Source organism: Sturnira hondurensis, unplaced genomic scaffold (genome assembly GCF_014824575.4).
Source record: "Sturnira hondurensis isolate 20B ecotype Veracruz unplaced genomic scaffold, ASM1482457v3 Scaffold0022910, whole genome shotgun sequence".
NCBI classification, from domain to species: domain Eukaryota; kingdom Metazoa; phylum Chordata; class Mammalia; order Chiroptera; family Phyllostomidae; genus Sturnira; species Sturnira hondurensis.
In genome coordinates, this window is record NW_028095541.1 from 2,566,894 (window position 1) to 2,592,618 (window position 25,725).

Sequence of the window (25,725 nt, forward strand, 5' to 3'; positions counted from 1 at the left end):
AAATGAAACCGAGGCAAGCAATTTATCAGACATAGAGTTTCAAGTAATGGCTATAGGGTGTTCAAGGAACTCCATGAGAACAACAAGGGAGTTTATGGGAGCTACAAGTAACTTAGAAGGAATTACATTAGCATGAAAAAGGACATAGAAACTATGAATAAGAACCAGAAGAAAATACAAACACAATATCTGAAATAAATACGCTAGAAGGAATTAAAAACAGGCTAGAGGAAGCAGAGGATTGAATCAGTGAGGTGGAAGGCAAGAAAAAAATCACCCAACAAAATGAAAAAAGACTCAAAAACAATGAAGACAATTTAAGGGAGCTGCAGGACAACATCAACATAACAACATTCACATCAGGGATACCACAAGGCAAAGAAAATAAGCTAGGGATAGAAAACATGTTTGAAAAAAATGACAGAAAACTTCCCTAATATGGTGAGGGAAAAAGTGACACCAGTTCAGGAAGCATAGCAGGGATCCTAGTAAGATGAACTCGAAGAAGCCCACTCCGAGACACACCATAATTAAAATCTAAGAGTGAATCTTAAAGGCAGCAAGTGAGAAACAACTATAACATAGAAGGGAGCTCTGATAAAACTATTGCCTGATTTCTTAACAGATGAACTATAAGTTAGAAAAGAATGCCAGGAAATATTTCAAGTAATGAAAAGCAAAGACTTGCAACCAAGACTACTCTACCCAGCAAGGCTCTCAATTAAAAATGGAGGGCAAAATAAGGAGCATCCCAGGCAAAAAAGGCTAAAAGAGTACATCTCCACCAAACAAGCATTGCAAAAGATGGTAAAGGGACTGCTTTTAAGAAGATGAAGAAATACAGAAAAAGAGAGAAGAACATGGGTACAAAGGGAAAAAATGGCAATGAATAACCTACCAATGAATAACCATTAATAACGTTTGAATAGCTGAATGATAAGAAAACATGACTGACATATATGCTATCTACAAGAGACCAACTTCAGAACACAGGATATATACAGCCAAAAGGTGAAGGAATGGAACAAAATATTCAAAGCAAATGGACATGAAAAAAAAGCAGAAGTAGCAATACTTATATTAGACAAAATAGACTTCAAAACAAAGGCCATAAAAACAGACAAAGAAGGTCACTATATAATACTTAATGGAGCTCCTATCACTATATAATACTTAACCGAGCAGTCTTAAAAGAGGATATAACCCTTGTAAACATATAAGCATCCAAGATAAGAGCACCCAAATATATAAGGAAAATCCTGGAAAACTTTAACAAAGAGATCACCAGCAATACAGTTATCATAGGATATTTTAACACCTCATTGTCAACAATGGATAGACCATACAAAAATAAAAAATCAACAAGGCTATCGTAGCAGTGAAGAACACTCTAGATCAAATGGACATCACTGATTTTACAGAGCATTTCACCCCAAAGATGCAAAATACACATTCTTTTCAAACACACATGATCATCATCAAAGATAGAATACACAGTAGGACACAAAACAAGCCTCAGCAAATTCAAGGGACTTGATATTAAATCAAGCATCTTCTTGGATCACAACAGTTGGAAGCTAGAAACCAACTTCAAGAAAAGAACTCAAAAACATTCAAATACATGGACACTGAATAGTATGTTATTAAATAATGAATGGGTTAACAATGAGATCAAGGAAGAAATCAAAATGTTTCACCTGGAAACAAATGAAAATGAACACACATTTGGGGGCAACTTTCCTCACAAGTCCCCCCATGTGGCATGGATGAGAGTAAACATGACTGAGACATGATGTGATCTGGTTGGGGAGGAGAGGTGGCCAGTTTCCCAGAGGAAAAAGGCCGTGAGTCCCTTCCTCCAAGAAGGGCTTTTATTGGGTTGTAATACACAGGAACACAGGGCAGCAAGGATCAAACAGTAGATAACATTTCAAAGCAATCTGAGGGCTTAGTGTGAGTCAGTGTCTGTCAGGAAAGGGGGATGCAGAACTTTGGGGAGACATACTCATTTCCTCTCGGACCCTTATCATATGAATGAAAGCACTCTTAGCAGAGCAGATTTCACAGGTTTACCAGGAAGTCTTTGTGTTGCCAGATTGTTCCCCAGGACAGGCTCTAGCAAGGCAAGGAGCTGCACCCCTCCCCATCAGGTATTCAGGCTTAAGGGGATTAGAGCCAAGAAGCACTTCTCCCAGAGGTCATGGGGACTCGGGCTATCTCAGAGCCAGGGAGCGAGAGTCCATTGCTCTTTGTTGCAGCCCCCTGAGTCCTTCCATGATGGCTTCCCAAGTGATCATGTCTGGCCTAGATTGGCCCTTCTCTGAGGGGTCTTACCCATCAAGGACTTCCAACCATGCTTTGGGGGCAGGGAGGAAACTGAGGTAGCATTTGCTACCAGAGACAAGATTTGTCTCCTGTGGCTCACATTCCAGTTTGTCGCTCGCTCATCCTTAGCCACAGGGAGTAGACAGTTATAATTCCTGAAACCAGGCAGAGTGGTCCACAACACACACAACCACCCAAAATCTATGGGACATACCAAAGGCAGTCCTGAGCAGGGAGTCCACAGCAATACAGGTCTACCCAAGAAGACACACACAAAAATCTCAAGTAAACAACCTAATGCTACATTTAAAATAACTAGCAGAACAACAACAAAACCCAGAGTGAGTAAAGGAAGGAAATAATCAAGATCAGCACAAAATTAAATGACATAAAGACTAAAAACACAATTCAAAGGATCAATGACTCTAGAAGCTGGATCTTTGAAAAGATAAACAACAATGACAAACCTTTAACAAGAGTCATCCAGAGAAAAAAAGATGGACTCAAATAAGTAAAATCCGAAGTGAAAGAGGAGAATTAACAACTAATACCACATAAAACCAAAGGATTGTAAGAAATTACTGTGAACAACTACATGCCAAGAAATGGACAAACTGGGAGAAATGTATAAATTCCTAGAAACATGCAATCTGCAAAAACTGAATCAAGAAGCAGCTGAAAACCTGAATAAGCCAATAACAACTAGGAAAATTGAAGCATTAATCAAAAAACTCCCAGCACACAAAAGCCCTGATCAGATGGCTTCATACATAAATTTACCAAACATTGAAAGAAGAACTAACCCCTATACTTCCTCAAACTATTCCAAAAATTCAGGAAGAGGGAAGACTCCAAAACTCTTCTTAAGAGGCTGGTATTATTGTAATATCAAAACCAGGAAAGAAACAATGAATAAGGTGTTTACTGGCCAATATATGTGAGGATCATAGAGGCTAAAATCCTCAACATTAATACTGGCAATCTGGATCCACCAACAGATTAAAAAGATCATGCCTTGGCTAGTATAGCTCAGTGGACTGAGCACGGGCCTGTGAAGCAAAGGGTCGCAGGTTCGATTCCCAGTTAGGGCACATGCCTGGGTTGCAGGCCAGGTCCCCAGTAAGGGACACATGAGAGGCAACCACACATTGATGTTTCTCTCTCACTCTTTCTCCTTCCCTTCCCCTCTCTCTAAAAATAAACAAATAAAATATTTAAGAATCATACACTATGATCAAATGGGATTCATTCCAGGAATGCAAGGATTGTACAATATTCACAAATCTGTAAATGTACATACCACATAAACAAATTGAAGGACAAAAATCACATGATCATATTGATAGGAACTGAAAAATCATTTGATAAAATCCAGCACCCATTTATGATAAAAACTACTTAGCAAAGTGGGTATAGAAGGAGCATACCTCAACATAATAAAGGCCATATATGAGAAATCTATTGCTATCATCATACTCAATAGGCAAAAACTAAAAGCTTTTCTCCTAAGATTGGGAATAAAAGAAGTGTATAGCTTTCACCACTCTTATTCAACATAGTACTGGATGTTCTAGGCATAATGTTCAGACAAGAAAAAAAGGGCATCCAAACTGGAAAGGAGGAGATAAAATTGTCATTATTTGCAAAGGACATGATAGTGCACACAGAAAACCCTATATTCTTCACTAAAAAACTACTCAACCTAATAAATGAATTCAGCAACATAGTGGGATACAAAGTCAATAGTCAGAAACAGATGACATTTTTGTACATCAACAGTGAGCCATCAGAAACAGAACTTAAGGAAAAAATCCCATTTACTATACTAGAAAAATAAAATACCTAGGAATAAATTTAACCAAGAAGGTTAAAGACCTGTACTCAGAAAACTAGAAAACACTGAAGAAAGAAACTGAGGAAGATACAAATAAATGGAAGCATTTATTGTGTTCATTGATTGGAAGAATACCATCATTAAAACGTCAATAACTACCCAAAGCAATCTACAGATTCAACACAATCCCTATTAAAATACCAACGGCATATTTCACAGATCTAGAACAAACATTTCAAAAATTTATACAGAATAAAAAGGGGCCCTGAGTAGCCTCAGCAATCTAGAGATAGAAGAACAAAGCAGGAGGGATCACAATACCTGATATCAAATTCTATTTCAAGGCCACTGTTATCAAAACAGCCTGGTACTGGCATAAGAGCAGACACATAGATCGATGGAACAGAATAGAGAAACAGAAATAAACCCATGTCTAAATGGTCTATTAATACTTCACAAAGGGGGAACCAGCATAGACTAAGTACAGATAGTCACTTAAATAAATGGTGTTGGCAGAACTGGGCTGCTACCTGCAAAAAAAAAAAAAAAAAAGAAAAAAAAGAAAAAGAAAAAAAAGAAAGAAAGAAAGAAAGAAACTAGACCACCAACTTACACCATACACCAGAATGAACTCAAAATAAACTCAAAAGACTTATATTTAAGTCTTTTACCTCCTCTGTTCCAATTTGGATGCCTTTTGTATCTTTCTTTTGTCTGATACAGAGAGATCTGATCAGATCACTGGGGAGTAGTAGGGTAGGGCTGTTGGAGGAGCTTCCCAAGGCAAAATGGTAAACAGTTTAGGAGGGGATTGGCTGGGATGCCTCCAGCGTGCTTGGAATTATGGGCAAGAAGATCTGAAATAAAAGATAGGCTCTTGGACAGACTGGCACAGGCTCTCTCTGCCTCTCTTCTTCCTTGAAGATGCCTTGGATGATCATGTTGTAGCTGCCTGCATTCCCTAACAGACAGTATTTTGGATGGGCAGAAACTCAGTGCAGCCTCGAGTCTGGCTGGCCTGGCAGAGGGTGGCAGGGCTATTTTGTTTTGGGTGTTCTAAAGGGGATGAGATGTGAGGCAGAAGCCTGCCAATCTTCCAAATACTGAATAGCTTTTGTATCTTATTTTGTTTTCATTTGTAAACTAACCATGCAGAAATAAGAAAATTAAAGCTGGGGGAATGCTAGGAGAACTCAAGTGTTAAGAGTTTAGCCTTACTGACAGGCTTAAGTGACTAATGCACGTGAAAAGCCATTATTCCAAAATTGTGAAGATTTTCCATAAAAGGCCCTTTCATTTACCATCAATCCTTTGCCTTGAGGGTGGTGGTGGGCAGCGAGACCCCAATTGCTATTCAGTAACAGTGATACCATAAAAATCCTATTGGAAAACATAGTAAAATTTCTCCTAGGGCAAGAGAAACAAAGGAAAAAATAAACAAATGAAGATACGTCAAATTAAAAAGCTTCTGCATGGCTAAAGAAACCATCATCAAAATGAAAAGGGAACCAACTGTATGGGAGAACATTATTTGCCAATGATACATAGCACAATGGATTGATCTCTGTGTTGTGACCATTCAAGGCTGGGCAGGTCCATGGTATTTATGGAGATGGAAAATATTCATGGAGCCATTGTGATATCTGGCATGCCTTTCTTCACGGGTGGGTGAGCCACACATGCTGCAAGCTGCATGTCTATTTGCATGTCTCTGTGTGGCACACATCATGGCCCTTGATCCTCAGCATGGTACCCATTGTGGCACCCAGCAGGGAGTCCCTACCTATTTAAGTACTAGAGGCAAACAAAATGGGACAAATGCCAGAAAATTATATAACATACATAATTCTGCACATGTAAGCCCACTTTACGTTATGGTAATAGTTTATTGGACCCAGTCTCAAGGTATAAGAACACTACTCATCAGGGTCCTCCAAGGCTACAGGAATACTGCTTCCCTTAGTTACCCAGACACCTGGGGGAGGAAGCCAGACTGTCTCCATTTACCCTACAATCCCCAAATCTATAAAGAACTCATGACTTAACACCAGGAAGACAAACAATTAAAAATGGAGAAGGTACATAAAATGGACACTTTTTCAAGGACATACAGAGGCCCCATTGACATATGAAGGGATGTTCAACATCACTAGCCATCAGAGAGATACCAATTAAAACCACAATGATACCACTTCATACCACTCACAATGGCGATCACTAATATGTCCACAAATGAGTGCTGGTGAGGATGTGGAGAAAAGGGAACCCTAGTGCACTGTTGGTGGGAATGAAGACTGGTACAGCCACTGTGGAAAACAGTATGGGACTTCCTTAAAAAATTAAAAATACAACTGCCTTTTGACCCAGCAATTCCACTGCTGGAAATATACTCTAAAAATCCCAAAATATCCCAATTAAAAGATCTCATGCACCCCTATGTTGATAGAAACACTATTTACAATAGCCAATACCTGGAAATAGCCTAAGTATCCAGCAGTAGATGAGTGGATTAAAAACTGTGGTAAATTTACACAGTGGAATTCTATGTAGCAGAAAGAAAGGAGCTCCTACCCTTTGTGACAGCATGCATGGAACTGGAGAGTATTATGCTAAATGAAATAAGCCAGGCAGTGAAGGACAAATATCATATGATCTCACCTTTAATTGGAACATAATCAACAAAAGAAAAAGGCAAAAAAAAAATATAACCAGAGACATTGAAATTAACAATCTAACAATAACCAGAGGAGACAGGGAGGGGACAATGAAGGAAGGGTTTTCAGGAACTACTATAAAGGACACATGGACAAAACCAAGGGGGAGAGTGGAAGCAAGGGAGGGGGTAGGATTGGTTGGGGTGGGGGAGAGTGGTGGGGGGAAAATGCAGACAACTGTAATTGAACAACAATAAAATAATTTTAAAAAAGGAACACATAGACAATTCAACAATAGTTGGAGAGTTCGGTACTCACTTATTATGATTAGAACAGTTAGGTGATCAACAATGAAACAGAATATTTCAGTAATCCTATACACAGACTAGACCTAACAGACATTTATTGAACACTCTATACAATTACAGAAGAGCAAACATTCTTATGTGCACATGGGAAGTCCATAAAACAAATCTGAATTAATTTTTAAAAAAACTGTTACATACTATGTTCTTAACCAGTGTAATATAATTAGAAATCAATAAAAAATTTTAGAAAAGTCACAAACAGGTAAATATTAAACAACATACTCCTAAATAACCATCGGTCAAAAAATAAATCACAAGGGAAGTTACGAAACTCTCAGATGAACAAAAATGAAAACACACATAGCTATTTTTTTAAAGATTTTACTTATTTATTTAGAAAGAGGAGAAGGGAGGGATAAAGAGAGGGAGAGAAACATCAATGTGTGGTTGCCTCTCATGTGCCCCTCCATTGGGGACCTGGCCCGCAACCTAGACATGTGCCCTGACTGGGAATCGAACCAGCGACCCTTTGGTTCCCAGGCTAGCTCAATCCAGTAAGGTACACTAGCCTGAGCAATTAAAAGTTGATTTAATAAAAATACCATAAAATTCAAAAGTCTTTAGTGAAACAACCAAGAAAAACATAAGACTTATATTACTAAAATTGGAAATGAAAAAGGGGTTATAAGAGCAATTGTGGACAATTGTAAATCAACAGATTACATAAACTAGATGAAATGGACCAATTCCTAGAAACAAACAATCTACCAAGACTGAATCATGAAAAAAACATAACTTCTGAATAGACCTAGTACTGACAAGGGAATTGAATCAGTGACCAAGAACCTCCCAACAAATAAAAAAAAGTCCTGAACTTGACAGTTTCACTGATAAAATCCTATCAAATATTTAAGGAAGAATTAACATCAATCTCTCTCAAAGTCATTTCAAAAACAGATTGGAGGGACTCAACACATCCTATGAAGGAATCATTCATTACCTGTACCACAGCTAGACAAAGGTACTAAAAGAAGAGACAACAGCAGACTAAGTTCCCTTGTGCTATTGATGTGAAAATCCTTAACAAAAACTAACAAACCAAATTTGGCAGCATATTAAAAGGGTTATACACTATAATATTTATTCCTGGAATGTAAGCATAGTTCACATATAAAACCAGTCAATGGAACACCATGTTAAAATGAGGTGGGAAAAGAAGACATGATCATCTCAATTGATGGAGAAAAAAAGCATTGGACAAAATAAACATCCTTTCATGATGAAGAAAAAAATCCCACAACTAGAATATAAAGAAATCACATATCTCACTATAATAAAGGCCACATATGAAAAGGCCACACTTAATACCACATTCATTAGTAAAAGGCTGAAAAACTTTTTTTCTGAGATTTGGAATGAGAAAAGAATACCTGCTTTTACCACTTCTATACAACATAGTACTAGAAGTTCTGGCCAGAGTAATTAGTAAAGAAGAAGAAATAAATAGCATGCAAATTGATCTTATATAGTAAAAAAATAAAAATAAAAAAACCTCTAAAGGTTTTACACACACATACACAAACTATTAAGAGCTAATAAATAAAAATTCAGCAAAATTAATAGAGCTACCCACCATATGATCCAGCAATCCGTCTTTTCATTACCTACTTGAAAAATATGAAAACATTTGTTTGTAAAGATGTTGTACGCATCCCTATGTTTACTGCAGCATTATTCACAGTAGCCAAGACACGGAAACAACCTAAATGTCCTTTGATGAATGACCAGATAAATATGTGATATACATATACAATGGAATACTACTCAGCCATAAAAAGGTGAAATACTGCCATTTGTGACAGCATGGATGGATCCTGATACTATCATCCTAAGCGATGTAAGACAGACAGAAAAAGATAACGTGGTTGGTGTGGCTCAGTGGATTGAGTGCCAGCCTGTGAACCAAAGAGTTGCTGGTTCAATTCTCAGTCAGGGCACATGCCCAGGTTGCAGGCCAGGTCCCTGGTACAGGGCGCACAAGAGGTAACCACACATTGATATTTCTCTCCCTCTTTTTCTCCCTCCTTCCCCCCTCTCTAAATACATAAATAAAATCTTTTTAAAAAAAGGATAAGAACCATATGATTTCAGTCATATGTGGAATATAAAATAGAAAGCAAAAAATAGCCCTGGCTGGTGTGGCTCAGTGGTTGGGTACTGGCTTGTGAATGAAAGGTCGCTGGTTCAATTCCATGTCGCAGCACATGCCTGGATTGCAGCCCAGGTCTCCAGTTGAAGAAGCAACTGAGCGATGTTTCTTTCTCACACAATGTTTCTTTCTCACACTGACATTTCTCTCCCCCCCTTCCCATCTCTCTAAAAATAAATAAATAAAATCTTTTATTTTTAAAAGAAGGAAAAAAAACAAGGCAAATAAACTCATAGAAACACACAACTGTATGGTGGTTACCAGAGGGGAAAAGGGCAAGGAAGAGACTGAAAGGGGTATAGGGAGTCTAATATATGGTAATGAAAGACCAGACTTGGGGTGGCAAGCACACAGTGCAATATATAGATTATTATTATATACTGTATTGTGTGCTTGAAACATATAATGCTATTAACCAATGCCATCCCAATAAATTTAATGTTTTAAAAAAGCACTTTGGTTTTTATGTCAGTGTTCAATTGCTAATGAACCAATCCTGAAACAGTCATGCTTCCACATTTCTTGTTAAATGAGTAAATAAACCCCCTAATTGTAAAACAATGGGGGAATGGGAATCTGAGCAGGCTCCTAAGCAAAAATGATAAGATTGCAAATAAGCATATGAAAAGATGCTCAACATATCATTAAAAATGAAAATTAAAACAAAGAAACTGTTGGATGATGGATCTTAAATGTGTGTTGCTAAATGAAAGAAGCAAGTCTGGAAGGCTATATAGTGTATGATTCTATTTATATACATTCTTGAAAAGGCAAATCTATGGAGATGGTAAATGGATCAGTGATTGCTAGAAATTTCGGGTATACAGTTAAACAGATAAAGCACAGGGGAGTATTCTGTCTGAAACTGTAATGGTAGATAAATACATTTATCAAAACCCATAGATGGGGGGGTAGGCAGGGATGGGAGTAAAAGACAGAAAATTGTACTTGAACAATAATTAAAATAAAAAAACTCACAGACTTCAGAGCACAAAGAGGTTCTTAGTATGTGCTTATTAATTAAAATATTTAGGAGGTAGGAAATCTTAGCATGGAACACAGACTATGAAAGAGAAGCTACCTACAGTACAAATGAATGACTCAATTTCATTGACAAGGGTAGAAAAAAGTTGGTAATCTAACTAACATTAGGAATTGGAATCTGTAAGCACCATACAGCTCTAACTGATAAGGTTCTTCCCTTACAAGAATACAGATAAGGATTCTGAAACCACTATACATAGACACTGGAATTGAACAATCAAGCAAATGGTAGCAAATGGTGGGAATCAGTTTTCTCACCACTGGAATGGAAGGTTACAAACAAACAAAGGGAGGAAACCATGTCATAACTGGTTGGAGTTAAAGATGTCCGTATAAGCTTACTTTAGCTTCACACAGATAAAGAGGGTCACATATAGAAATAGTTATAGATATGTGTATATATGCAGGGGCTGGAACACACACACACATTTTCTTGTTCTGTCATGTGAGAAAGCATAAAAGAAGACACCCCAATAGTCCAAAAGCAAGAGGCATCTAGTGTCTAGGCCTTGGTTTCAAATACCATTCTCCAACAAAAGGAACCAGGGTCCCTTGGAGATATGGCCAATTCTAGAGCTGGGGCAGGGAACATACAAGAGCATCTGAGCATTTTGTAATGCTATACTAGTAAATGCTCAAATAAGGCGGGGTAGGGGCAGTGCTATTTCAAAAAACTCCCAATGGCCAAAGCTGGAACAATTCGAGCAATGAAATAAATAAAGCAGTATTACATTATAACACCAATTATAAAATAAATATCTATGAGCCTATACTAATAAAAAGGTTTAATAAACAAATGGAGGCTCTCTGGCTGGTGTGACTCGGTGGATCAAGTGCCACTTGATGTGCCACTGCACACCAATCAATGTTTCTCTAGCTCTTTTTCTCTCTTTCTCCCTCCCCTCCCTTTTCTCTGAAAATAAGAAAATATTTTTTTTAAAAATATCAAATAAAGAAACAAATGGGGGAGAACAGACCAATCTAGACAAAAAAAATTCCAAATAATTTGCACAGATACTCTGCCCTCAAGGAGATGGAGTAAAACTTCCCATTTCTTAAATTGGGTTGTGCACAGTGACTTCCTTTCAAAGACTATGGTATAACAAGTGTGGCAGTCAGTTAGACAGGCATGAGCACAGCAAGGACAATGGGCAACATACAGGTCACCAGGCAGAAAGCCCTAGGTGCCTAGCAACTGGCAAATAGGGAAAACAAAGACCTCATCCCCTAGGGTAACCTTTCCTCCCCTAAGATATCACTGATCATGGGGTTTAGACCCTCTGACCCTTCATATCATGGGTCATGTGGCTTGGACCATCCCTTGACCTTTCCTCCCCTAGCATGTCACTAGTCATGTGGTAGACCTCCTTAGAGGAGCATCAAGGGGCAAAAGAGTGGCCTCATATGCCTCCCACACAGGCCCTTGCATGGCCATTCCTTAAGCATCAACCCCTAGGGATAACATCTGGGTCTCAGTTGCGTTTTAGCTCCAGACCCAGAGAAGCAGTAAAACCAGACTAGTGACACCATGGCTGACATGAGAACCAGATGCACTGACTAATGACCCCCTGCCCTGGCACCAACCAATCAGTAGAGACTAAGACCCTGAAAGGACATGCCTGGAAAGTTGAGGAACAGTCTATTGAGATCCTCCCCTCAGACCTTCCCTGAAATCCCGGCCCATTCGGAGAGGAGATAAAAGCCCTGAAGACAACCCAGTATGGCTCTCTATGGAGTATACCCCTGCCTTTCCCTACCCGCTTTCCCCAGGGGTCTTTTCCTTGCCTCTTTTTAAAAAGATTTTATTTATTTTAAGAGAGAGGGGAAGGAAGGGAGAAAGAGAGGGATAGAAACATCAACGTGTGGTTGCATCTCACTCACCCCCAACTGGAGAACTGGCCTGCACCCAGGCATGTGTCCTGCTTAGAAATAGAATTGGCGACCCTTTGGTTCACAGGCCAGCACTCAATCCACTGAGCCACACTAGCCAAGGAGCCTCTTTCTTTCTCCTAAGCTCCAATGGCCCCTCCTTTGCCTCTGAAACTTGTTTCCTGAGCCTATTTCTTCTATTTCTGTGACTTTCTAAATAAACATTCTCTTACAGTGAGCCTTGGTTCCGAATTCTTTCTTAGTCAGAACTCAAGTACTGAGGTTGCTGAACCAAGATCTGGTCTGACACCACCTAATTAGACTGATACCAGTCTAATATCTCATGCCATTTTTCTACCAACAAAAGGGGGAAAAGGCACACTTTACAGTGGATACTAAAAACAAAGACTAACATAGACAGAAGGTTAACATCAACAGTGATACATATCCCTCATACGATATAGTAATTCAATTCTGTGTGCTTCCTTGCCCAAACCTATAATCCCACTTTAATCACCAGGAAATTATCAGATGAGTCCTAATTAGGGCAATTCAACAAATTACCTAATTGGTACTTGTCAAAATCGTGAAGGTCATCCAAAAAGAGGAAAGCCTGAGAAACTACCACAGCCAAGAGGAACTTAAGGAGATATGACAAGTAAATGTAATAGAATACTGGAACAGAAAACACGCATTTGGTAAAACTGAAGAAATCTGAATAAACTATGGGCTTTAGATGATCATAATGTTTGGCTACTGGTTATTAATTTTAACAAATATACTATACTAATGTGAGAAGCTAATAATAAGAGAGAAGATGGGTGTGAGACTCTTTATACTATCTTTGTAATTTTTCTGTAAATCTATTCTAAAATAAACTTTTAGTTTAAGAATAAGTGAATAAAAATATAAAACATCCTGAAGGAGGAAAAGGAAGGAGTAGGGGAAAAACTAGTGCCCTCAAATATAAGAGCAAGGGTTGGCAAACTACAGCGTACAGCCCAAATCCACTGCCAGTGTTTGCAAACTGTTTTTCTGAAACTCATTGCTCACTCATTTATGTATGCCTATGGCTGCTTTTGGGCTACCCTGGTAGAGCTGAGTAGCTGCAACAGAGACTATATGACTGCAAAGCCTAAAATATTTACTGTCAGGTTCTTCACATAACACAGTTTGCTGACCTCAATATGTATGTAAGTGGCATACAAAGTGGTGTTCATAAATATCAATAACTCAATACAATAATATCTGAGAGCTGTTGACATTTCTTATCCCCACCACATCCCTGTAGCCTCCTTTTCCATTTAACCTATCTTCCTCCTATACTACACAACACCTCTCAAAGGCTGGCAACACACAGTATTTCTCTAAATACACTGTGAACTGAACAGATAATAGGTTTTTGTGGCAGAAAAAGTTGACTTCATATACTGTCCAAGAGACATTTGCTAACAGATTCCCAACTGGGTCATGTTTCAGCAACCGTATGCTTGAGCTAGAGTAGTCACCGCCTTAAGAGTGCTGACTAGAGAGCTCTTCAGGTCCACAGGATGAATCCTGACTAGCCAAACTGACGAGGACAACTCAAAGATCTAAGTTAGGAATGAGCCACATGGCCCTAACATGACCAATGGAATATAGTAAAAATAAATGGGAAGATTTATGGACCTATCTTCACTCTTCTAGGGACATATAAAAATTCCTGTTTCCAGTTTGGGAGCATTGTTGTGTAAGGATGTGATCATTGCTTTGTCAACCATCTTAAGACCAGAGGGGATCAATCCCAGAGACCAAAAGTCAATATACCTGGGAAGAGCAGAGCATATGAATGTCATGAGCCCACCAGGTCCTTGGTGATATTAAACTGCTAAACTAAGCACACTAGGCCCGGTTTTTCTATTATTTGTAACAATAAAGTTCCTTACCATCAAGTACATCATCATCACATCATGTACAATGTTAACTTATTAGAAATGAGATAGATATCTCAGTTCAAATTGTATGCTTAAGCTAAGGAACCAAGATTAAAACTGTGTAAACTGATGAATCCATTGTACTTCTAAGTGGAAAAAAATCTTGTTTTGAGGTATTTTCTAATAGAAAACTAGTACTCATAATTGGAAACTACTGTCACTAGATTCAGTCAGTCACTTCTACAAAACTACAAAGACACATATAAAAAGCATGTTTTATTATAAGCTCTCACTACTTTAATAATTCACACATTTGCTACTATTAACCTACATCATTATATCTATCTATCCAGTTAGTGAAAGACTTCAAAAAATAAAGCTTTCAGAAACCTTTTAAAATACATGCACAAGAATAAAGAACACAAAAATAAAAATCAAGTAAATGACTATACCTGAAGGCTTTTCTTTTCTTTCTCCTAACAATCTTCAAATGAAAGTAAGAAAAACAAATTTATTTATTTCTCCAGATAAAAAACTTTTTCATAAAAAATATAAAAATTTTCCAGCATGACATTAAATAGTTGGATAAATGAGATGGCTTTCATGTTGGAGACACTAAAACATTCATTAAATATCTATAAAATAACTGCCTTTCTTTTTAACTTTTAAAAAAGATTTTATTTATTTATTTTACAGAGGGGAAGGGAGGGAGAAAGAGAGGGAGAGAAACATCAATGTGAGGTTGCCTCTCATGTGGCCCCCACAGGGAACCTGGCCTGCAACCCAGGCATGTGTCCTGACTGGAAATCAAACCTGCAACCCTTTGGTTCACAGGCTGGCACTCAATCCACTGAGCCACCCCAGCCAGGGATCTGTTTAATTTTTTAAATTTCTATTGTTTATGCTTATGCAGTTGTTCCCAATTTTTCTTCTTTTCCTACCTCCACCCAGTCCCCACTCCCTACTATCCCCAAGTCAATCCCCATATTGTCCATCTCCATGGGTTGTGCATAAATGTTCTTTGGTTAATCCCTTCACCATCTTTCATATCAACCCCACCCCACCTCCTTTCCAGAAGCTGTCAGTCTGTTTTATGTGTCTAAACTTCATTTACTATTTCGTTCGTTAGTTTATTGTGTTCATTAGATTCCACACATAAGTGAGATAATGTGATATTTTTCTTTTATTAACTGGCCTAATTCATTTTCTCCAGATCCATCTATGTTGTTGCAAAATGTAAGAGTTTCACCTTTTTTAGTGCTGCATAGAGTAAGACCTATAGATCAATGGAACAGAACAGGAAGCCCGGAATAAACCCACACCTGTATGAGCAACTAATATTTCACAACAGTGGCAACAGCATACAACAGATCAAAGACAGCCTCTTTAATAAATGTTGTTAGGAAAATTGGACTGGTATATACAAAAAATGAAACCAGACCACTAACTTATACCATACACAAAAATAAACTCAAAATGTACAAAAACTTAAATGTAAGTTGCAAAACCACAAAAATCATAGAAAAAGCATAGGTAGTAAATCTCAGATATCCAACGTAGCAATATTTTTGCTGATGTATCTCCCAAAGTACTGGAAACAAAGCAGAAAATAAACAAATGGGACTACATTGAATTAAAAAGCTTTTGAAAAGCTAAGGAAACCATCCACTAGATGATTAGGAAACCCACTGTATGGGAGGACATTTTCACCAATGATACCTCTAAGGGTTTAATCTCTAAAATATGCAAAGAACTGATACAACTCAAGGCAAAGAGGACAATCCAATTAAAAAATGGGCAAAAGACCTGAAAAGATCCTTCTCCAAAGAGGACATATGGAGGGCCCATCGACATATGAAGAAATGCTCAACATCACTAATCATCAAAGAACTGCATATTAAAACCTCAATGAGGTATCACCTTACACCTGTGAGAATGGCTACATCAATAAATCAACAAACAACAGTGATGGCGAGGATGTGGGGAAAAGGGAACCCTGGCACACTGTTGGTGAGAATGTAGTCTGGTGCAGCCTCTGTGGAAAACAATGTGGAATGTCCTTAAACAATTCAAAGCTGAACTCCCTTTTGACCCAGTGATTCCACTTCTGGGAATATAGACAAAGAATCCTGAAACACCAATACACAAATAAATAACTGCTTTTCAGTCAACTTTTCAAATTCTTAATTTACCAACCACTACCCAATTTAAAGCAAACCAAGACGCCAAGAACTATGTTTTCAATATTCCTGTCTGTATCAACATTCTTTAAGAATAAAAATATTCAACTCCAACTGATTAACTCACTCAACACTTACTTGCTGAGCTGTACGATACGGCAGTTGGTGCTGGAAACAATGGTAGCAACAAAAGAAAATACCCTGCTCTCATTTCAGGGATGCAAAATTAAAAAGGGAAATAAACACTCTGAAGGACAAGGACTTTCTATTACAAAGAATCCTGAGCTAAATCTAGGCAAAAATTATCCTGTAACAGCAGCAACAGACACTGTGCCAAGCACTGGATCAAATCATATCATTCATACTACCACTTTATCCTCACCACAATCTTTTGAAAAAGGAACCATTATTATCCCCATTTTATGACAAAACTCAGATGAAGAAAATCTGAGTAACTCGCCCAACTCAAACGGTTAGTTAACTGCCTAAGCTGGTATTCCATCCAGGGTCACATACCTCCAGAGTGTGTGCTACTAACCACTGTATGTTACTCTTAGCCCAAATGTCTCCACAGATAGAATTAGCACACATATATGGCAGATAGCCTGGACTACAGCAACCTGAGTAAGAGGTAACAGGAGTCAAACATAGACAGCTCCTCAAGTAAAGCACAGTGCAGTCCTTTACTCACCCATCCACCTCTTTCCTAAAGAGGTGGGTGGGTAAGTAAAGCATCTTGTCTGGCCAGTATGTAACTGGGCAAAAAGACAATTTCTATTAACCCTCTCACCTGCTTTCTCAACATGACCTGAACAGTTCAGATAAACTAGGACATACAACTTGTGTCAATCAGGTCATCTGTTTTGAATAGGAAAAAGGTTGAAACCTCCTCCCACTTGTTTCTCACGTGATCCCCAACTTAAAGATCACACTACCTAGCAAACATCAGTGACCTGCCTACATGGAAGCAAAAGACAGGCTGTCATATACACCAACTGAACAAAATTGAGTCCACAAACCAACCAATATACATATACACACATATATATTTTAGTTGTCGATGGTTTATTGATAATATTACAGTAGAAAGATTTAAACAGCTCCATGTGGTGTTTTGAAATTCGTCCCAAATATAGGGTAAGTGACCTGCGGGTTGGACAGACTGCCAAAGTCCAAGAGCTTCAACATCTCCCTAGTGTCAGGATCAACTTCAATGATCTGATCCAGGGCTGAGACCTTAGGAACGTAATTATCTGTCCTCTCTCTCTCTCTTCCTGCAACTTGAAGGAGAGGCCTCTCACCAGGACTCTCTGAATCCGCTTTATCAGAGGTGTGAGGTAGCCCACTATCTTGTTTCAGAGCTCTTGCTGGGGATAATGGGGATCTTCTTACACAGGTGCTTGTTGGTGTGGAAGTCATTGCCCAAGCATGTGTAGTACTTCTCAGTGATGACCCAGGCCGCCTTCTGCACAGTCTTGGTGCAAATGTGGCCCATCTTGACAGGTGAAAGAGGCTAAACCAATGTATTTTACGCCCAGTGTCAAATTTGACATAAGTGTCAAATCCATTCAATGGGGAAAGAGCAGCTGCTTCAACAAAGAGTGCTGACACAACAGACTTTCTACATGTAAAGGATAAAGTCGAATTACCGGCCAAGATGGCAGCACAGATAAACATGGTGCCCCTTCCACACACAACCATATTACAATTATAACTAAACTACAGAGCAACCATCATTCAGACTGCCAGGAATCAAGATAAATGGAAGTCCTACAAATATGAAATTAAGGAAGAAACCACATCAAGCCTGGTAGTAGGGGCAGAGATGCCGACAGGCTGGTCCCACATCCATGTGTGGTAGATAACAATTGAGAGGGATTCTCAGAACTGAGGGGTCCCAACCCCACACTAAGTCCCCCAACTCAGGGTTCCCATTAAGTCTGAGAAGTCCCCATGGAAGATAAGTGCCAGGAAGATAAGTTCCCATAACTCTGGCTGTAAAACCCAGAAGACATTGAGGCTGTGGAATATCCCCCATTGGGGGGTCTTCCCTTATTGGCTCTGACCATGGGTCCTTTATACACACTCCTGGACGACCCTTCTTTCCCCCATTATCCCCCTCCCCCCTGGTTAATGTCAGTTTGTTCTTTATTTCAATGTCTCTGGTTATACTTTGCTTGCCTGTTTGTTTTGCTGATTAGGTTCCACTTATAGGTGAGATAATATGGTATCTGTCTTTCATTGCCCGGCTTATTTCACTTAGCATAATGCTTTCCAGTTCCATCCATTAACAGCTGATTTCTCAAAGTAAACTCTGCAGGCTAGAAGGGATTGACAGGAAATATTCAAAGTGATGAAAAACAAGAACCTACAACCAACATTACTCTACCCAGCAAAGCTGTCACTTAGAATGGAAGGGCAGATAAAGAGCTTCCCAGACAAGAAAAGGCTAAAGGAGTTTATCACTACCAACCCAGCATTATATACAGTGTTGAAGGGTCTTAAGATCAAACATATGGACAGTAAAATGGCAATAAATACCTATCTATCAATTGAGTCTAAAAAACAAATAAACATACAAGCAGAATAGAAACAGAGTAAAAAAAAGTTGTGATGGTTACCAGATAGAAGGGAGGGTCAGAAGGATGTGCAAAAAAGGTGAATGAATTAAAAAGTACAAATTGGTTGTTACAGAATAGTCATGGAGATGTGAAGTGCAACATAGTGAATACAAGCCCCCCCCACCCTGAAAAAAAAATATATATATAGTCCATGGGCAATGCGTGGGGATTGCCTGAAGGAGTGGCAGAGGGGGGGACAAAGGGAGAAAAATCAGGACAGCTGTAATAGCATTAATAATAAAATTAATAAATAAAAATAAAAGCAAGGAAAAAAGAATAAAGCTGGAACCCACTTTACACCATATATAAAAAGTAACTCATGCCCTGGCTGGTGTAGCTCAGTGGATTGAGCGTAGGCCTGCGAACCAGAGGATCACAGTTTGATTCCCAGTCAGGGCACATGCCTGGGTCACAGGCCAGTTCCCAGCAGGGGACTCATGAGAGGCAACCATACATTGATATTTCTCTCCTTCTCTCCTTCCCTTCCCCTCTAAAGATAAATAAATAAAATCTTTTTAAAAAAAAAGTAACTCAAAATGGATAATGACCTCAGCTAAAACTCCTAGAACACAAAGGTAAATCTTGGATTTAGAAATGGATTCTTAGACATGACTTTTAACTATAAGTGAAAAAGAAAAAACAGATACAGGCTTCAGCAAAATTACAAAGTTTAAACTGGTCTTTATCAACCTTTTAAATTTCTGTAAGTCAAAGAACAAAATCAACAGAGTGAAAAGACAACCTGTGAATAAAATACTTGTAAATCATGTATCTGATTTACTAATATTCAGAATATATAAGAAACTTCTACAATTTGATAAGAAAAAAAACAAATAATCCACTTTAAAAATGAGCAAGGGACTTGAATAAACATTTCTCCAAAGATGATATACAAGTGGCCAACATGCATGTGAAAGGATGTTCAAAATCATTAATTGTTAGATGAATGCAAAATTAAATACATGATATTACCTTGTTGTGGACCACTCTGCCTCTGGTTCTAGGAATTGTAACTCTACTCCCTGTGGCTAAGGAGGAGTGAGTGACCTCTGGAATGAGAGCCCCAGGAGACAAAGCTTGTCTCTGGTAGCAAATGCTGCCTCAGTTTCCTCCCTGTCCCCAAAGCATGGTTGGAAGTCCTTGATGGGTAAGACCCCTCAGAGGAGGACCAATCTAGGCCAGACACGATCCCTTGGGAGGCCATCATGGTAGGACTTGGGGTGAGGGTGGGGGGGTGGGGGGGCGGGGGCTGCAACAAAGAGCAATGGACTCTGGCTCCCTGGCTTTGAGACAGCCTGAGTCTCCATGACCTCTGGGAGAAGTGCTTCCTGGCTCTAATCCCCTTAAGCCTGAATACCTGATGGGGAGGGGTGCAGCTCCTTGCCTTGCTAGAGCATGTCCTCGGGAACAATCTGGCAGCACAAAGACTTCCTGGTAAACCTGTGAAATCTGCTCTGCTAAGAGTGCTTTCATTCATATGATAAGGGTCCGAGAGGAAATGAGTATGTCTCCCCAAGGTTCTGCATCCCCCTTTCCTGACAGACACTGACTCACACTAAGCCCTCAGATTGCTTTGAAATGTTATCTACTGTTTGATCCTTGCTGCCCTGTGTTCCTGTGTATTACAACCCAATAAAAGCCCTTTTTGGAGGAAGGGGCTCACGGCCTTTTTCCCCTGAGAAACTGGCCACTGCTCAAGGCCTTTCTCTTCTGGGAAACTGGCCACCTGTCCTCCTCAAGCAGATCACATTGTTTCTCAGTCATGTTTACTCTCATCCATGGCACATGGGGGGACTCGAGAGGAAAGTTGCCCCCACATTGCCTCAAACCCATCAGGATGGCTCCTATCAAAAACAACAACAACAAAAACAGGAAAATAAGAAGTTTGGCGAGGATGTGAAGAAATTAGAACCCTAGTGCCCCATAGGTAGGAATGTAAAATAGTGCAGCCACGGGGGGAAACAGTATGGTGATTCCTCAAATAATTCAAAACAGAATTACCCAGTTATTTCACAAATTCTATTTCTGGGTAGATATCCTGAAAAACTAAAAGCAGGATCTCAAAGAGATATTTGTAGTCACGTTCCAGCAGCATTATTCACAATATCGAAAAGATACAAGCAACCCAACTGATCATCCACAGATTAATGGAAAAATGAAAAGCTACATATAGAAAAGATGAAATATTACTCAGTCTTAAAGGAATAAAAGACATATGCCATGCATGCCTTCAACAGTGAAGACAACATGGGTCAACAACTACCTTGAGGATATCATGTCTAAGTAAAATAAGCTAGTCACAAAAAAGACAAATAGCATATGTTTTCACTTACATGAGGAATCTGTAAGCAGTCAAACTCAGAAACTGAAAGCACAGTGGTGGTTACTAGGGGATTGGTAATGGAGTAAATGGGAGTCACTGTTTAGAGGACACAAAGTTTGAGTTTTACAAGACGAAACAGTTCTAGAGAGTGATTATATGACAATATGAACATACTTAACACTAATGAATTATACACTTGAAATGGTGAAATGGTAAATTTTGTTATGTGTATTTTAGGGTAATTAAAAATATTTCTTAAATCAACTCTATTTCCATGTACTGAAAACAAACAATTGCGAATTTAAACATTTTTAGGAACTTACATTTATATTACATTTACATTACATGTACAACAGCATCAAACATATGAAATAGGTAATAATCTGGCAACTGTTGTGAAAGAGTTGTCACTATACACTGAAAACTATAAAACACAGCTGAGAGAAATTAAAGAAAATCTAAAACAAATGGAGAGATACCTCATTTATGAATGAGAACACTCAATATTGTTTTCAATTTTCCCCAAAATGGTGTTCAGGGTTAACACAATCCCAATGAAAATGCCAGCAGGCTTTTACTTTTTTGTAGAAATTCATAAGCTGATTCTATAATTCTAAAATGCAGAGACCCCAGAAAAGCCACAACAATTTAAAAGAGGACAAGGTCATAGAACTAACTTTATTTGTTTCAAGTCTTATTATAACCATCCAGTAACAGACACTGCATGGTACTGATATAAAGACAAACAAATAGATAAAACAGAGAATCCAGAATAGACTGACACATATATGGACAGCTAAATCATGAAAAAGTTACAAAGGCAATACAGTGAATAAAAAAAGTCTTTTCCACTAATGATGCAACAACTTGTTTCATACATCAGAAAAAGAACTTCCATCCACATGTTGCATATTAAAAAAAATTCACAGCTCCCTTTTTCTGAAGGCAATAATTCCTTGGAGTAAATACTCGATTCCTTTCTATTATTCAGTTCAATACATCTCTTTGCCAAACAAGGAAGGAAAAAGTTGTCAGCCAATTCCTTATATATAGGCACTGTTTCTGTAGTATATTAGTAACATCTAAGAACCTGAAGCCATAAAATGAAGCTATAACAAAATTCCAACACATTAAAATAAGATTAAGTCCTGAAGTCCTGGGAGCTGTAGAAAATAGCACCTGAAAGTGATATTAAACAGAAAATGCAAGCAGGAAATATGAATAATTTGGAGGTCCTGGCATATGACATGAACATACAGAATTAAAGACATTCACTGTTTTCACAGCCACCATATATTCCAAAAAGACCAGTGACTGGATTCTGCCACCTGTCCATGCTAGTTATACCACAAGTATAGCAAGCACCAAGAAAACTTATTTTCAGTATTCACTGCAGTTTATCAATACTGACTTTATATACTATTAGAGATGAGAAAAGAATGGACAGAAAATCTACTGGTGCCCAAATAAGCATCAGAATTCACAAAGGAATTTCAGAATAAATTGTCTGGGTTTCTTTAAGTGAACATCCCTCAAAAGTTCCTGTTCTAAGCATACAATTAACAATTTTAATTTTTAGGGTGGGTTCTAGTTCCTGTATAGATTAGTAAATAAGAGAGGACTAATACTTTTATTAGTCAGGGAATCCTGATACATTCTGACCAATCATTCATGCCAAAAATATTGAGAAATAAGAAAAATAACAGCTAATGTTTATTGAGGACTTATTAGATTCCGGGTTGCAGTAATCTTCACTCCTCTGATGTAAACATTATCATTAATTCAGAGAGGTTAAGCAACTTGCCCAAAATTACACAGTTAATAAATGGTGGGGACTGGGATTCCAAGCATATTCATCTAATCACCATGCTATAATGCTTCAACCTGCCAGGTTATTTTTCTACCCGGTAAGCCAGGGGAGACAATGAAAAAATCAAGGAGAGCAGTAATGATCATATTTACATGTTAGATTACACTGATATTGCAATACATACTGTTGAAGGTAGAGTGATGGTGAGGTAAACAATGGTCTCAAGAGACAGTCAAAATATAGGTAAAAAATGCTAAGGAACTGAACCACTGGAATGCAGAGAAGAATAAAACCTAAAATCTTTATCTGGTAAACCTAGCTAGACTTAGCAATGTATTTGAATGTTGTAGGTATGCAAAGTAATGAAGGATACTACCTCTTAGGCTACTATTTGGGTTACTGATCCATAACTATTGTGTATCAATTAAAAAAAAACAGAAGGAGAACCTGGCAGTTTGGTTTTTGTTTAGGGGGCAGGAGGATGACCAGTCTACTTTTTACATAATCAGAAACAAAATGAGAAAAACCAATTATATAGAATTTCCTCATCGCCCTGGCTGGTGTAGCTCAGTGGATTGAGCGCGGGCCTGCAAACCACACGATCGTGGTTCAATTCCCAGTCAGGGCACATGCCTGGGTGGCAGGCCAGTTCCCAGCAGGGGACTCAGGAGAGGCAACCATACATTGATATTTCTCTCCTTCTCCCCTTCCCTTCCCCTCTAAAAATAACTAAATAAAATATTTTAAAAAATGAATTTCCTCCCCTACCAAGACAAATTTTCCACATTCCAGAAATATTAGCTTTGAAATGAGGATTCCACCCCACCCCACCCCCCGCCCCCCCATGCTTTTTCAATAAGAAGTCACTTTAGCAGGGAGGGTCCTTCAACATTACCAAGGCTTGTGTTTACAGATTAGGCTTTGAGTGTCAAGGCTGTGTCAGTACCCTGCCTGGTGTACACTGGTTCTTGCAGAACTAGGACTAGAAACCAGCTCTGCTGCCTCCATTCTACTTAGGACTCTTCCTAGTCACCTGTCCTCTCAGTTCTATTAATGGGGACTCGCATGACTAAATATAATCATTTAGCATTCTTTAAAAGCAAATTTAGGTAGGTAAACTAAGAATCTAAAGCCAATAATCATATATTTAACATTTTTCTTTGATAAAATGTTTCTTTGATGTTAAAGAGTTTCGTTTATTGTATCATTTCTCTTATCTCCTGTTCTAAATAGACCGAAAAAGAAAAGAAAAGAAAATGTCTTTTCTCTGTAAGAAGGGACAGACTCTGTTGTATACTTACTGTTCCACCATGGAAAACTATAGTGCCACTGACAAAACCTGTTCTGCTGAATCCAGGCCTATTACATCAGGGCTTCAGATGCCATATGAACCTCATTTAAACTGAAAAAAGAGACCGATCTGAACATGTTTCTCTGCGGGGCCCTGGGATCCTCAGCTTCGTCTGAAATCCTGTTCCCCAAATGTTCCTGCGATTGCTTAGAAATCAAGGAGCAGAGAGGGGCTGCCAGACTCCAACGCCAACTTCCCCTGGAGGGCCGAATGCCGGTTCTAAAGGTTTCCCACACATACGCTAAGCAGGCTGGCCAGAAATTGTACCACAAAAAGGATATCAACTATCTCATAAATGGAAAACTTAGAACCAGTTTATTTACATTCACTGTCCCGTCTGGCACCTTTTGAAACAAAATCAAAACAGTTTTGTCTAGCAATGAGTAGGGCTGGAAGTGCCTCGGGATGAATCCGGCAGGCGCACCCGGAACCGGTTTTCCGGGAGCCGAACCTCCGGCCCCAGCGCCAGTGCCCCGCATCCACGAGACTCCGGGTTTCGACCGGGATCTGGCCCAACCTCCCGTCCCCCGCTCGCGGCCTCGGTCTGGGCCGCGCCCCGGAACCCCACGCTCACCCAGCTGCCGCCTGCGGCCTGAGCGCTCGCGCGCTTCTCAGACATGGTTGCGGCCTCGGGTTCCGACTCCTCCTTCTCCTCCCGCTCCAAGCTCAGGCTACGGCCATGCCTTAGACGGCTCGGGGCGCTCCCACTGCACTGCGATGCCGCAAAAGCGGCGGGGGGACCTGCTCCCTCATGGGCTCCGCGCCCGGAGGCCTGCGGGGCTGGAGGCGGAGGCTGGAGGCGGGGAGGACCGGAGAGGGAGGAGAGTTGGTACCAACCACAGCCACCAGAGATAGCAGGCCGCCTACGCCTTAGTTCTCGCTACAAGGTCTTTGCGCCCCGCCCACCTCAAATCCTGCCTTCAAAGCTACTCAGCGCGGAAAGTACGTACTCGCCCAGGGTCCTACCCCTACTTGGTTTTTCCTCAGAGAACCGATTGGTGCGAGCTCGGAGTATTATGCAGGGTTTTCATAGTGACAGCCCTTCTGGCCTTGGTTTAGCCCATACCGCCCAATAAATGATGTCTCCCTGAAGTATATAGGTGACACTTTCTGACTGGGAAAGAAAGCTGCCCCCAATCCGTACCAACTATCCCTGATCTGGAAGCCTCCACTGGGTAAGTACCAACGGACTATAACTACGATATTCTGTTCCTCTCCAAAATCTAAAGAGTAACTGAAGAAGAGATTGCTTGAGCTGCGAGATGTGTAGTGGGAAGGGCAGCT

At 39.4% G+C, this 25,725-nt stretch overlaps 1 protein-coding gene and 1 pseudogene across 1 annotated transcript in view; both read right to left on the reverse strand.

Moving 5' to 3' along the window:
* The window catches only part of SLC71A2 (solute carrier family 71 member 2), a 141,089-nt gene extending 116,235 nt beyond the window's left edge, over positions 1-24,854 (reverse strand). Inside the window, exon 1 of the mRNA XM_037037108.1 lies at positions 24,511-24,854. The gene's annotated coding sequence lies outside the window, so the exon portion shown is untranslated. The remainder of the gene's footprint in view (positions 1-24,510) is intronic.
* LOC118980488 (40S ribosomal protein S17-like) lies at positions 17,394-17,897 on the reverse strand (annotated as a pseudogene).
* Positions 24,855-25,725: the final 871 nt, after the last annotated feature.